We start from the raw sequence: 14560 nt of genomic DNA on the forward strand, positions 1-14560 counted from the left end.
GTGGGGAGCACAGGGAAAAAAACCAAAAAAAATGTCCAACTCACCATGCAAAATATTATAAAAAGTTTACCATTTATTTTAATGAGTGATGACACAGGCCTCAGTTGATCATGCTATATATCTGAGGGTGTTGACATGGAACCTAAACAGGTTGAGGGTGAAACACAGGATGGAAAGGATATTTCAGTATTTAAAAGATGTCTCAGAACAAATCCTAATCCTCCAAGAAACACATCTAGTTGAGAAAGAGATGAGGAGTCTGTGCATAACCAAAAGTTGGATCAAGGAGGTTATTTGCACTATACCACAAATAACAACTAAGTGGGTAGCAATAATTATAAAGAAACATCCTGCTCTATCAGTGGAAGGGTCTAAAGTGGATATGATGGGAAGATGGGCCATAGCAAATATAAGGTTTTACTCTCATAAATTCACGGTAGCAGGATATTATGGTCCCAATTTAGACAATCCAGCTCCTTTAAAGGGCCTATTTGCTGAGTTATTGTCATTCCGAGATCCTTTAATACTGGCAGGTGACTTTAACTTAGTCCTGGACCCTGTGATGGATAGATCTCTGATTAGTAAAACACCACAGAATTGCAAAATAAGATACCTACTGAAAAATACAATGAAACAACTTGGTTGGACGGACATATCGAGAGAAAGAGAGGGAGGTTGAAAAGGCTATACGTTTCAAGAAGCACGGTCACAGGTCCAGGCTGGATTTTTTTCTAATCAGTGTGATGCTAAGGCGTTGGGTGACAGAAATGAAACATCATGGGGGTAATTTATCTGACCATGTGGCTGTAACATTAACGTTGAAACTTCCTAGTAAACCAACAAATAAAAGATGGACATTAGATCGAGCTATCTTGTCTGAGGAAGAAATAATAGAAAGATTAGTAGTAGAAACTAAGATCCATTTCTCAACTAACCTTGATAGCGCGCCTATAGAAATAGCATGGGATGCCTATAAAGCTTTCTTAAGAGGCTGGATAACTTCTATCAAGATTGTTAGACAGAGGAAACATAAAACAGAGATAAAGGAAATAGAGGATAAAACTCAGGAGTTAGAGCAGGACCTCATTGTTCAAGGAGATGGAACACAAGAGAACATCACTGATAGATTATTATCTCTTAGAATGGATTTGGCAGGGGTACTTGATGTGAGGCCTTAACAGAGGTAGGAGTCCAGTAAGATGGCGCACTTTGAATACGGGGAAGGCTCCGGCAAGCTCCTTGCCTGGAAAACTAAACAAGAACTAGCAAGAAGCAATATAAGGGAAGTAGTATGTAATGCTACCAGAAAAGTGTGTCAGACTCCCACAGACATCAAAGAAGCTTTCAGAAAACATTTCGAGAAAGTTTATAGAGAAGAACTCACCCCACAGGAAAATATAATAGAATCTTGGCTTTAGTGTTTTCCCTCTAAAAAAGTCAGTGATGAGGTCTCAAGTACTTTAAACAAATCTATATCTCAGTCTGAGATCAAGAAGGCAATAGAATCAGGCAAGAAAGACAAGGTGCCAGGACCAGATGGTCTCCCAGCCGAGCTATATAAATCTTTAGCTGAAGTTTTGATTCCAGTAGTGGATAAATTGTTTTCTCACATTTTTAAAAAAGGCGGGAATATGCCTCCCTCATGGGATGAGGCCACGGTAGCTTTGATTTTAAAACCATCCAAGCCTGCGAATCAGTGTGACTCGTACAGACCAATCTCTCTGCTTAACCTTGATCATAAGATCTTTGTTAAGGTTTTAGCAGAGAGGTCGAATGGTATTATGAGTGGTTTATTACATCAGTACCAAAAGGGCTTTGTTAGAGGGAGAGGTATCCAAGATCTAACTTATAATTTCATTGGCGCTATTGATCTTGCAACATCATATAAACTACCATTGGCCATTATCACGATGGACGCTACAAAAGTGTTCGATCGGGTTAATTGGGCTTATTTAACTAAGGTATTGGAGAAATGCAACTTGGGGTAAAAATGTTGTAGGGTAATCGTCAATCTACCAAGCTCCGACAGTTCGAATATTGATAAATGGTAATCTCTCCCCTTCAATACAAGCGCAAAGAGGGATAAGGCAGGGATGCCCCCTCTCACCAATGCTCTTTAATTTATATATAGAGTCTTTTGCAGAAAGTATCAGGAGACATGAGGACATACTCCCACTTAGATTTGGGTAAAAAAAAGTCTCATTATATGCCAATGATATCATGGTATATACGTCAGATCTTGAGAAAACCATTCCCAATATATATAGCCTAGCCCAACAATTTGGTAACATCTCAGGGTATGAGATTAATCAGTCAAAAACTGAGTGCATGGCCTGGAATTCCACATCCTTTTCCTTTCAACTGAAAAAAGAAATTAGATATATAGGAATAAAAATCACTCAGGATATCAATGATATACCCAACACAAATCTACGCAAAATTGACAACAAAATCTCAGATTCTCTAAAAAGCTGGGCATATTTACCCTTAACACTAATAGGAAGGGTTAATCTAATAAAATGATGTTTTTACCTAAACTGATCTTAATATTTCAAAATATACCGCTAGCCTTTAAAGAAGAAAGCTTGAGGAAAAAACAGTCAAAAATTAATTCATTTATATGGGCTTCTAAGGGTACTAGAATCTCCTGGAAGAAACTTCGGAGAAGGAAGAACAAGGGAGGGCTAAGTGTGCCTGATATCATTATTTATGCATGGTTCTTCCTAATGAAGGCAGGCAAAATGCATATGAATGAGCCCAATCTCTCAGATATAGGAAGGATGTTTTGGGAAATGTTGCAAGACCCAAAAGGAGCCGAACATGCTTATCTACACAAATCGGAGATCCACACTTCTTTAAGAAAGTTCGACTGAAATCTTTAAGGGACTTTGCAAACACTTGGTGCAAAATCAGAAAGCTTTTTAAAATCAGCTACTATAGCGCTATGGCGCCTATTTGAGATACACCAGGCTCCCCCGAGTGGACTAAAGATTCATTAGTAACACCTTTAAAATTTGCCAGAGGAAATTGCTGGGCCCAACTTATTCCAGAGGGATGTCTGCTAGCCTGGGAAGACTTGAAGTTTATAACAGACAATCAATTATCTAAATTCATATACATACAAATAAAAAGTTGGTCCCAGGCGGTTAGTATATCGGTTGGTTTTACAAATGATCTTGAGACTGCTCTGAGAACCAGGCAAGGGAACAAGAAAGAAGTGGCAATGCTTTACTGGCTCCTGATGGATCTGGCAGACGGGGACTTTATCCTTCCATCACAGCTGTGGGGAGAGTGCTTGCCCGGCATCAGCACAGAAGCTATATGGCAAGTATCTTTTGATCTACTAGATTCTTCAGTCCAAGCTGCCAATTTAAGGAGAAATCATCTCTTTTCTCTTCACAGAGTGTATTGGTCTCCTTTTAAACTGTCAAAGTTTACAAAGGGTACTATTCCATGCTGCCCAAAGTGCCGGAAGGATAAAACTAACGAGGAGCATATGTTTATAAGATGCCCTAGATTACAGCAATTCTGGGGTCTTGTAATGAAAGGTATGCAAGATATATTTGGGTTTGATATTCAGGTGAGCATTTCTTTAATATTCTTTGGTATCCTCCTGGATTATGAACTGTTACCCTTAGATAATAATAAGCTGTGTTTTTATCTTATTTTACTAGCTCATAGAGAAACTTGTAAATGTTGGATCAAATGTACCGCTCTGACTTTTTTAGACTAGCTAAACTCTATTAAATATGTAATGAAATTGGACATGGCCACAAGAAAAGAAAAAAGCAAGAAGAGGGCCTTCTGGTCACCATGTATAGGTTGGTTAGACAATCTTTACATTCAGGGGTATGTTTGTCCAACAATTATGCCTCTACATGGAATTACTTAACCACTCGGGTCAGTTCTTGGGCCTTACAGATAGAAGATTGGAACAGACCAATCACAAGAGGTTCTGTGTTAAGTGCAAACCCTTAACATTAGAGCTCTTTTGCTGCTGCCAATAAAAGGGCGACAGCAGAGTAAATCGATCTAGCTCTGGAGAGATTTAATGGCGTATGAGGACAAAAAAAAACAACCCAAAAGCATACTTATTTTCCAGTGACAATTCACAAAATAAATTGCAGTTACTAGCTACCTAATTAATTTTCCTACCTCTCAGCAACTAATCACAAGGCTAGGACTGTAAAATCGTTTTTTTCTCTTCAAATTACGTACTCTTCCAGAACACTTCTTGTTGTGTTGCAGACTCTTTCTCTGTGTTTTTTTTTGGGGGGGGGGGGATTTTATATATCGCCAACGAAACCCAAAGGTATCAGAGCGCTTCACATGAGCAGCAGTTGCGTTACAGATGGACACATTTATTTCTGTTAGGCAGGGGAGACTGAGTGAATAGCCCAGAATCACAGGATGTTGAGCATCCCTGCCGAGACCTGAACCTGGTTCACCAGCTCTGAGGTCGACCGCTCTAGCCATTAGGCCACATCCTCTCTCTTGCATTAGGATATGAGCATCATAGTTAGCATCTGACTTGTGGGCCACTCCATTGTCTTTGGAGATTGTTTGTATGACCAAAAGTGTGGTAGTTGACAAAGATCTGGGGTTTCCCACAGTGGCATTACTTGGATTGGCCCCATAGTGTTGAAATGGCATCAACTAGTACCTATCGTGGGAAGTATTTAAAATTGTGAGCACACTTACTCCATGATTGTGTACTGTAGAGGAAATTATTTGGGCACAATCATCGGGGCGCTATATCAACTCAAATGAAAGAAACCTTGAGGATGTTGATGAATCCCTTCACCTGCACTGCCTTTGTCTATCTGAACATATGTCAAAGGCAAAAGTTGCAGTGGCCCAACCAGTTCTGTTCAGAGAAATCGTGGAAGCATTTCAATAAGGTAACTTTGGCATTTCCCTGAGACTATGGTATGGGCTTAAATTTGCACAATAAAGTCTGCTATGACATGCTTGATATTCTCAGACTGGACGGAGTACATTTCACAGCAGAAGGAGACGGCATCTTCCTAAACAAGATAAACACACTATTAACAGAAAGGCTCTTATGAGAGCTATCCTATGATCATTGTTACATGTGTTATTTCTATTTAAGACAGTTTTTTGGCACTGGCAAAATATCTGTTTGGTCCATTTTTCCTGGGATAATTCCATTTTAGGCACTGCAGAGTACTACGGTATAATTACCCTCATTCCCTCCATCTGACTAAGCACCAACCCCAGCTGTCCACTTTGAGGCCTTTGGAGATGAGGGATAACCAGTGAGCAGGCCCTGCCCCAGCCCCCACCACACCCCAGCCCCACAGTCAGCCAGCCCTCCACTGCCCTATGCTAAACCTTCTCGCGGACTGCCAACAACCCATTATGCTTAGTGTTTGGCAACATGGAGAGCAGAAGTTATAAAATAAACAGGAGGAGAAGTGGTGGTTGTTCCTTCCGCTTAACTTCCACCAAGCTCTGGAAGAGGCTCCCCCTCCACCTACGATCGGAACCAAATCTCCTTCCCTTCCGTAAACTTCTGAAAACTTAAGCTGTCCTGACCTGCCTCTTTCTCGGCTAGTGCTGGGACGCCTTCGGGTAGCCATGCGCTCTACAAATATCCATAACATAACATAACCTATCCACACATTCCACCCTGTTGGCGGCCAGCCCCAACTCGCCACTGCACACTGCTATCTACTTTGTACAGTTGGCCACAGAGCCTAGCCTCTGGCCATGGCCGACCCCCAAGCACACACCGCCTCAACCCAGTCCTCGGACAGCCAACGCCCGCTGCCATGCTTTGGCCCTGTGCAGCAGGGGTTCATCATTAGTCCAAGCCCTGCGTCGAAACTCCCACAGGTAGTAAACCCCCAGCTGTGTACAGCCTGTGGCCATGCGCAGCAGGAAGTTTCCTGCGGGCAGTGGCGGCCAAACTCCTGCTGTGCACAGCTGCTTGCCATGCACAGTGGGGGCTAGGTGGAAGGGCATGGCCTTGGGCATGGCCTTGGTCAAGTCCTATGCTCAGCCCACTCACACCCACCCCATCCGACCACACCCCACAGGTGGGCAAATGCCTGCTGCTCATTGCCATTAACTCAGTCCAGCAGGGGGAATGGCCACAGAATATGGCCTCAGGCCAGGTCCGGCGCCCAACCAACAGCAAGTTGCCAACACCCCACCGGCCTTCAGCAAAGCGTAGAGAGGGTTGGCCACAGGGCCGTCCAAAGCCAGGCCCTGTGCCCAACCCCCATATGAGGCCAACTTCTCACGGGCCTCTGGCCAGGCTTTGCACCCAAGCCTGCTGTGGGTGACTAACCCGAGACTATGCACAGCCTTTGACCATGCACGGTGGGATGGGATGGTCGCAAGGCCTAGTGTCTGATAATATCCTGCGCCCAACTCCCAGGGGTTACCATCACTCTGCAAACACCCACACCACCTTTCATTTTTTTATTTTATTTGTTTCAAGTAGCACAATATGCAAGTGTGCGTGGTACGCCACCCCTCCCCTGACAGTTTGGTGGTCAGCCATCTAAAAGTCAGACAAACCTGAAAACCTTTCTGACTACTCCCCAATAGGGAGTTCAAACATGTGAAAACCTTTGGGAAGAGAGCATTTTCTTCCACCAGCTTTGCCCCTAGATCTGTGAACTCCAGCTGCCCACTGGGCCGTTATTTACATGCTCTTTGGGATTCGGTGGCTTAGATCCTCCCAGGTATCCCCAAGACCTCAGGCCTGTCCTAACTCAAGCCATACAGGATGGTCATGATGCAACCAAGTTCCTGATTCATTGTGGCTTGGATACAATCAAATCCATTGGGCGAGCCATTGTCACCTGTGTCGCCATTTGCACCCATGCTTGGCTGCAGTAAAAAAAATTTTAGGCAATGTTCACGTCTGGGCGTACCCGTCCCACTCGGGGTGACAAAAGCAAAAACAACAGGTGATGGACAGAATGCAGAACAATGTCATACATTCACCCCAGTACAGAGATCTGGGCCTAAATCCATCGTTTTTTTGCTCACCATGCCTTTCCAGGTTGAACCCAGCCATATGCAAATCAGTCTTGACCCTGTGCCCCATGGGAACAGTCCAGCCCGAACTGCCAAGCCAGGTCCTCCCTGGACTGGAAACAAGCATCCAAGGACCGGTTTCGGGCTTTCAGTCCGCATCAGCCTGGATAGCTTGATTCCAGTGGCATGGAGAGCACGGGACTCACGTCTGAGCATACCCGTCCCACTCGGGGTGACAAAACCAAAAACAACAGGTGATGGACAGAATGCAGAACAATGTCATACATGCACCCCAGTACAGAGATCTGGGCCTAAATCCATCGTTTTTTTGCTCACCATGCCTTTCCAGTTTGAACCCAGCCATATGCAAATCAGTCTTGACCCTGTGCCCCATGGGAACAATCCAGCCCGAACTGCCAAGCCAGGTCCTCCCTGGACTGGAAACAAGCATCCAAGGACCAGTTTCGGGCTTCCAGTCCTCATCAGCCTGGATAGCTTGATTCCAGTGGCATGAGAGCACAGGACTCACGTCTGAGCATACCCGTCCCACTCGGGGTGACAAAAGCAAAAACAACAGGTGATGGACAGAATGCAGAACAATGTCATACATTCACCCCAGTACAGAGATCTGGGCCTAAATCCATCGTTTTTTTGCTCACCATGCCTTTCCAGTTTGAACCCAGCCATATGCAAATCAGTCTTGACCCTGTGCCCCATGGGAACAGTCCAGCCCGAACTGCCAAGCCAGGTCCTCCCTGGACTGGAAACAAGCATCCAAGGACCGGTTTCGGGCTTTCAGCCCTCATCAGCCTGGACAGCTTGATTCCAGTGACATGGAGAGCACGGGACTCACGTCTGAGCATACCCGTCCCACTCGGGGTGACAAAAGCAAAAACAACAGGTGATGGACAGAATGCAGAACAATGTCATACATTCACCCCAGTACAGAGATCTGGGCCTAAATCCATCGTTTTTTTGCTCACCATGCCTTTCCAGTTTGAACCCAGCCATATGCAAATCAGTCTTGACCCTGTGCCCCATGGGAACAGTCCAGCCCGAACTGCCAAGCCAGGTCCTCCCTGGACTGGAAACAAGCATCCAAGGACCGGTTTCGGGCTTTCAGCCCTCATCAGCCTGGATAGCTTGATTCCAGTGGCATGGAGAGCACGGGACTCACGTCTGAGCATACCCGTCCCACTCGGGGTGACAAAAGCAAAAACAACAGGTGATGGACAGAATGCAGAACAATGTCATACATTCACCCCAGTACAGAGATCTGGGCCTAAATCCATCATTTTTTTGCTCACCATGCCTTTCCAGTTTGAACCCAGCCATATGCAAATCAGTCTTGACCCTGTGCCCCATGGGAACAGACCAGCCCGAACTGCCAAGCCAGGTCCTCCCTGGACTGGAAACGAGCATCCAAGGACCAGTTTCGGGCTTTCAGCCCTCATCAGCCTGGATAGCTTGATTCCAGTGGCATGGAGAGCACGGGACTCACGTCTGAGCATACCCGTCCCACTCGGGGTGACAAAAGCAAAAACAACAGGTGATGGACAGAATGCAGAACAATGTCATACATTCACCCCAGTACAGAGATCTGGGCCTAAATCCATCGTTTTTTTGCTCACCATGCCTTTCCAGTTTGAACCCAGCCATATGCAAATCAGTCTTGACCCTGTGCCCCATGGGAACAGTCCAGCCCGAACTGCCAAGCCAGGTCCTCCCTGGACTGGAAACAAGCATCCAAGGACCGGTGTCAGGCTTTCAGCCCTCATCAGCCTGGATAGCTTGATTCCAGTGGCATGGAGAGCACGGGACTCACGTCTGATCATACCCGTCCCACTCGGGGTGACAAAAGCAAAAACAACAGGTGATGGACAGAATGCAGAACAATGTCATACATTCACCCCAGTACAGAGATCTGGGCCTAAATCCATCGTTTTTTTGCTCACCATGCCGTACCAGTTTGAACCCAGCCATATGCAAATCAGTCTTGACCCTGTGCCCCATGGGAACAGTCCAGCCCGAACTGCCAAGCCAGGTCCTCCCTGAACTGGAAACAAGCATCCAAGGACCAGTTTCGGGCTTTCAGCCCTCATCAGCCTGGATAGCTTGATTCCAGTGGCATGGAGAGCACAGAACTCACGTCTGAGCATATCCGTCCCACTCTGGGTGACAAAAGCAAAAACAACAGGTGATGGACAGAATGCAGAACAATGTCATACATTCACCCCAGTACAGATATCGGGGCCTAAATCCATCATCTTTTTGCTCACCATGCCTTTCCAGTTTGAACCCAGCCATATGCAAATCAGTCTTGACCCTGTGCCCCATGGGAACAGTCCAGCCCGAACTGCCAAGCCAGGTCCTCCCTGGACTGGAAACAAGCATCCAAGGACCGGTTTCGGGCTTTCAGCCCTCATCAGCCTGGACAGCTTGATTCCAGTGACATGGAGAGCACGGGACTCACGTCTGAGCATACCCGTCCCACTCGGGGTGACAAAAGCAAAAACAACAGGTGATGGACAGAATGCAGAACAATGTCATACATTCACCCCAGTACAGAGATCTGGGCCTAAATCCATCGTTTTTTTTCGTTTTTTTGCTCACCATGCCTTTCAAGTTTGAACCCAGCCATATGCAAATCAGTGTTGACCCTGTGTCCCATGGGAACATTCCAGCCCGAACTGCCTAGCCAGGTCCTCCCTGGACTGGAAACAAGCATCCAAGGACCGGTTTCGGGCTTTCAGCCCTCATCAGCCTGGATAGCTTGATTCCAGTGGCATGGAGAGCACGGGACTCACGTCTGAGCATACCCGTCCCACTCGGGGTGACAAAAGCAAAAACAACAGGTGATGGACAGAATGCAGAACAATGTTATACATTCACCCCAGTACAGATATCTGGGCCTAAATCCATTGTTTTTTTGCTCACCATGCCTTTCCAGTTTGCACCCAGCCATATGCAAATCAGCCTTGACCCTGTGCCCCATGGGAACAGTCCAGTCCGAACTGCCAAGCCAGGTCCTCCCCGGACTGGAAACCGGTCCAGGAAAGACATGGCTTGGCAGTTCGGGCTGGACTGTTCCCATGAGGCACAGGGTCAAGGCTGATTTGCATATTGCCATGTCTGAACTGGGGTGGTGTGGAGTGCAAAAAAACGATGGATTTAGGCCCAGATCTCTGTACTGGGGTGAAGGTATGACATTGTCCTCCATTCTGTCTATCAACTGTTGTTTTGCATTTGTCACTCCGAGTGGGATGGGTATGCTCAGACGTGAGTCCCATGCTCTCCACACCACTGGAGTCAAGCTATCCTGGCTGAAGATGGCTGATAGCCAGAAACCGGTCCTAGGATACTTGATTCCGGTCCAGGAAAGACATGGCTTGGCAGTTCGGGCTGGACTGTTCCCATGAGGCACAGGGTCAAGGCTGATTTGCATATGGCCATGTCTGAACTGGGGTGGTGTGGAGTGCAAAAAAACAACGGATTTAGGTCCACATCTCTGTACTGGGGTGAATGTATGACATTGTTCTGCATTCTGTCCATCAACTGTTGTTTTGCATTTGTCACCCCGAGTGGGATGGGCATGCTCAGACGTGAGTCCCAGCTATCCTGGATGAAGACGGCTGATAGCCAGAAACCGGTCCTAGGATGCTTGATTCTGGTCCAGGAAAGACATGGCTTGGCAGTTCGGGCTGGACTGTTCCCATGAGGCACAGGGTCAAGGCTGATTTGCATATGGCCATGTCTGAACTGGGGTGGTGTGGAGTGCAAAAAAACGATGGATTTAGGCCCAGATCTCTGTACTGGGGTGAATGTATGACATTGTTCTGCATTCTGTCCATCAACTGTTGTTTTGCATTTGTCACCCCGAGTGGGATGGGTATGCTCAGACATGAGTCTCATGCTCTCCACACCACTGGAGTCAAGCTATCCTTGCTGAAGACGGGTGATAGCCAGAAACCGGTCCTAGGATGCTTGATTCAGGTCCAGGAAAGACATGGCTTGGCAGTTCGGGCTGGACTGTTCCCATGAGGCACAGGGTCAAGGCTGATTTGCATATGGCCATGTCTGAACTGGGGTGGTGTGGAGTGCAAAAAAACAACGGATTTAGGCCCAGATCTCTGTACTGGGGTGAATGTATGACATTGTTCTGCATTCTGTCCATCAACTGTTGTTTTGCATTTGTCACCCCGAGTGGGATGGGTATGCTCAGACGTGAGTCCCATGCTCTCCATACCCCTGGAGTCAAGCTATTCTGGCTGAAGACGGCTGATAGCCAGAAACCGGTCCTAGGATGCTTGATTCCGGTCCAGGAAAGACATGGCTTGGCAGTTCGGGCTGGACTGTTCCCATGAGGCACAGGGTCAAGGCTGATTTGCATATGGCCATGTCTGAACTGGGGTGGTGTGGAGTGCAAAAAAACGATGGATTTAGGCCCAGATCTCTGTACTGGGGTGAATATATGACATTGTTCTGCATTCTGTCCATCAACTGTTGTTTTGCATTTGTCACCCCGAGTGGGATGGGTATGCTCAGACGTGAGTCCCATGCCCCCACACCACTGGAGTCAAGCTATCCTGGCTGAAGACGGCTGATAGCCAGAAACCGGTCCTAGGATGCTTGATTCCGGTTCAGGAAAGACATGGTTTGGCAGTTCGGGCTGGACTGTTCCCATGAGGCACAGGGTCAAGGCTGATTTGCATATGGCCATGTCTGAACTGGGGTGGTGTGGAGTGCACAAAAATGATTGATTTAGGCCCAGATCCCTGTACTGGGGTGAATGTATGACATTGTTCTGCATTCTGTCCATCAACTGTTGTTTTGCACTGTTCCTTTTGAATCATCGATAGAGGTACCGCATACCATCAGCCAATTCAGCCCCAGCAAGGTGCCCTGCTGCCATGACTGTGGTGCCCATCACCCAGTCAAAGGGTACCTTTCAGCCCTTTCTGTCTTTTTATGGTGGGTGGACCAACACTCAATATTTAAATCACTGGTTGTGGTGCATTTTTGAAAGGTTTACACTTGCTTCCTCCCTCTCCCTTTGTCATGCCGCATGGGGACCTTAAATTAGTCCTCACATATTTAATATGTGTTCCCTTGGAGCTGCTTCACAACTGCCTTCTGAGGCTTCTTACCCTTAAGACAGTGTTCCTCTTCACCATAACATCTGCAAGGCAAGTGAGTAAGCTAGAAGATCTCAGTGTCCATCTGCCGTACACTACGTTCTTCCCAGATAAATTTGTTCTGTGGACGTGAGCATCCTTCTTGCCGTAAATTGTGATGCTTTTTCACATTGGTCAAATCCATGGCAGTGTGGGATTTCTATGCTTCAGCTCACCCTTCTAAAGAGGAAGAGAGACTCCTTTGCTTGGACCCCCAAAAAGCACTGAGCTTTTACATCAATCATACGGTAGACCACTGACTGGATGATGTGCTCTTTGTGGCTCTCGCTGGATTGAATAAATTCAAGGCCATGCAGAAATGATCATTTCTTGCTAAATCGTGCTCTGCATTAAGATCTGTTATGTATTAGCCAAAAAGCTACCTAAAGAACTACTGTTTGCTCATTCCACCAGAGCCAAAGCTGCTGCTACTCCATTGGCCCAAGGAATTCCTGTCCTAGGTATTTGCCAGGCAGCTACGTGGGCGTCACTCCATGTGTTCATGAAGCACAATTGTTTAAACAGCCAGGCTTGCAGGCAGGGGCATTTTAGTTGCTCAGTCTTCAGGACTTTTAGGTTTGACTCCATTCACAGACACATCCCCAAATAGGTACTGCTTACTATCTATTCAAATGGTGAGGAATCTGCGGTTAGAAGTCTATCAGAAGAACAAGTTACTCACCTTCGGTAACGCTCTTTCTGGTAGACTCTATCTAACAGCAAATTCTTCACCAACCCTCTCATCCCCCGTTCTGTGTATTGAATTCTACACACTAATAAAATCCCAAGTCTAGGAATGTGTACACTGGTCAATTTGCTGCTGGGGCTCTGCGCCTGGTGGCGCAGAAGCCCCAAAAGCAACTGACATCAGCACACGGGAGTGGCACCTATACCCATACCACAACGATGCACCTTTAACGTTGGCTGCTCTATTTTTAGGTCCTTGCATGGCACAAGCCAAAATAGATCTCTGGCCTTATTCAAAGGCATATAACTACCCGCAACCTGCGTTCAGCCCATATGAACCTTTTGGTCAGACCCTCCTACAAACTGAAGCGACAAGGCAGATGCAGGTTCACAGTGCTGGCACCTAGATTCTGGAACACCCTTCCACTTGACATCAGATCCTGCACTCACCTTACGAGATTCGGAAGACTTCTCAAGACATGGTTATTCACTCAAGCATGCGACTAAATCAATAGGGCGCCAGCAACTCCTAGAAACAGCGCCAAGAAACCAATCAGTGTACATGCGCTCTATAAGAAATTTTAACATAACATAACCTATATGGGCTCTGCACATCATTTCCGGAGCAGTACAGCTTCAGTGCGGAGCCACAAACACCACCTATCAGTGCACAGAATTACTGCTAGAAAAATGTTACTGATCAAGTCTGATGCCTGGGAAATATTCAAAGGTGAAGAATATGCAGTTAGATAGAGTCTGAACCAGAAAGAGCGACACCTAAGGTAAGTAACTTGTTCTATTAACACCATCAAGCCCAACTCAAGCACCTCATTAAATGTGAATGTCTCAAAAACGGCTGAACAGAAATCACAAAGCTTCTAACTTTTTGCCAAATTTGGTGTAATTCAGTTGAACTGTTTTTTTCCGTATTGGAAAGGAAATTTTCCTATTGTAATTCATTGCGGAATTAATGTTTTGAAACAGCCTCTTTTTCTAGGCCCCTCCAGTATAATTGGTTTCAAACATTCCAGTAACGTGCCAGTAATGAGCGAAAGGGGATTACCCTTTTTTTGGGGAGAACGTTTTGTATAGATAGATAGATAGATAGATAGATAGATAGATAGATAGATAGATAGATAGATAGATAGATAGATAGATAGATAGATAGATGTACATCTATGGTCACATTTCTTGACAATGAGGTATATGTACATAAAGGGAAACTGGAAACAAGATTGCTTAGGAAGGATCCTGCAGGAAACACAACCCTTCATGCCTCCAGTATTCACCCTACCCACACTTTTAGGTATACCATATGGTGAAATGACACATTACAGAAGAAATTGTAGCACAAGTTTTGATTTGTAAAAAGGCCAGGATGAAATGGAGAGTATGTTTTAGCAGAGGGAATATAATGCTGCAGCAGTGAAGGCTGTGCGGATTGTGGCCATTAGAAAAACCAAAGACGAAATCTTGTTCTCTAAATAAGATAACAAGTAAATAAATGAAGTAGCAGCAGCAATAAGATTCAAAACCACCTACAACATCCAAGAGAATGAATTAAGAACATTGATGAGGAAAAACTGGCATGTCGTTAGATAAGACCCAGTAGTTGGCAAATTGGCATGTAAGAATCCCCATATAACATACAGGAGGGCGCCATCTTTGAAGGATGCAGTGGTACT

The sequence above is a fragment of the Lissotriton helveticus genome, chromosome 6 (assembly GCF_964261635.1).
Source record: "Lissotriton helveticus chromosome 6, aLisHel1.1, whole genome shotgun sequence".
NCBI lineage: Eukaryota > Metazoa > Chordata > Amphibia > Caudata > Salamandridae > Lissotriton > Lissotriton helveticus.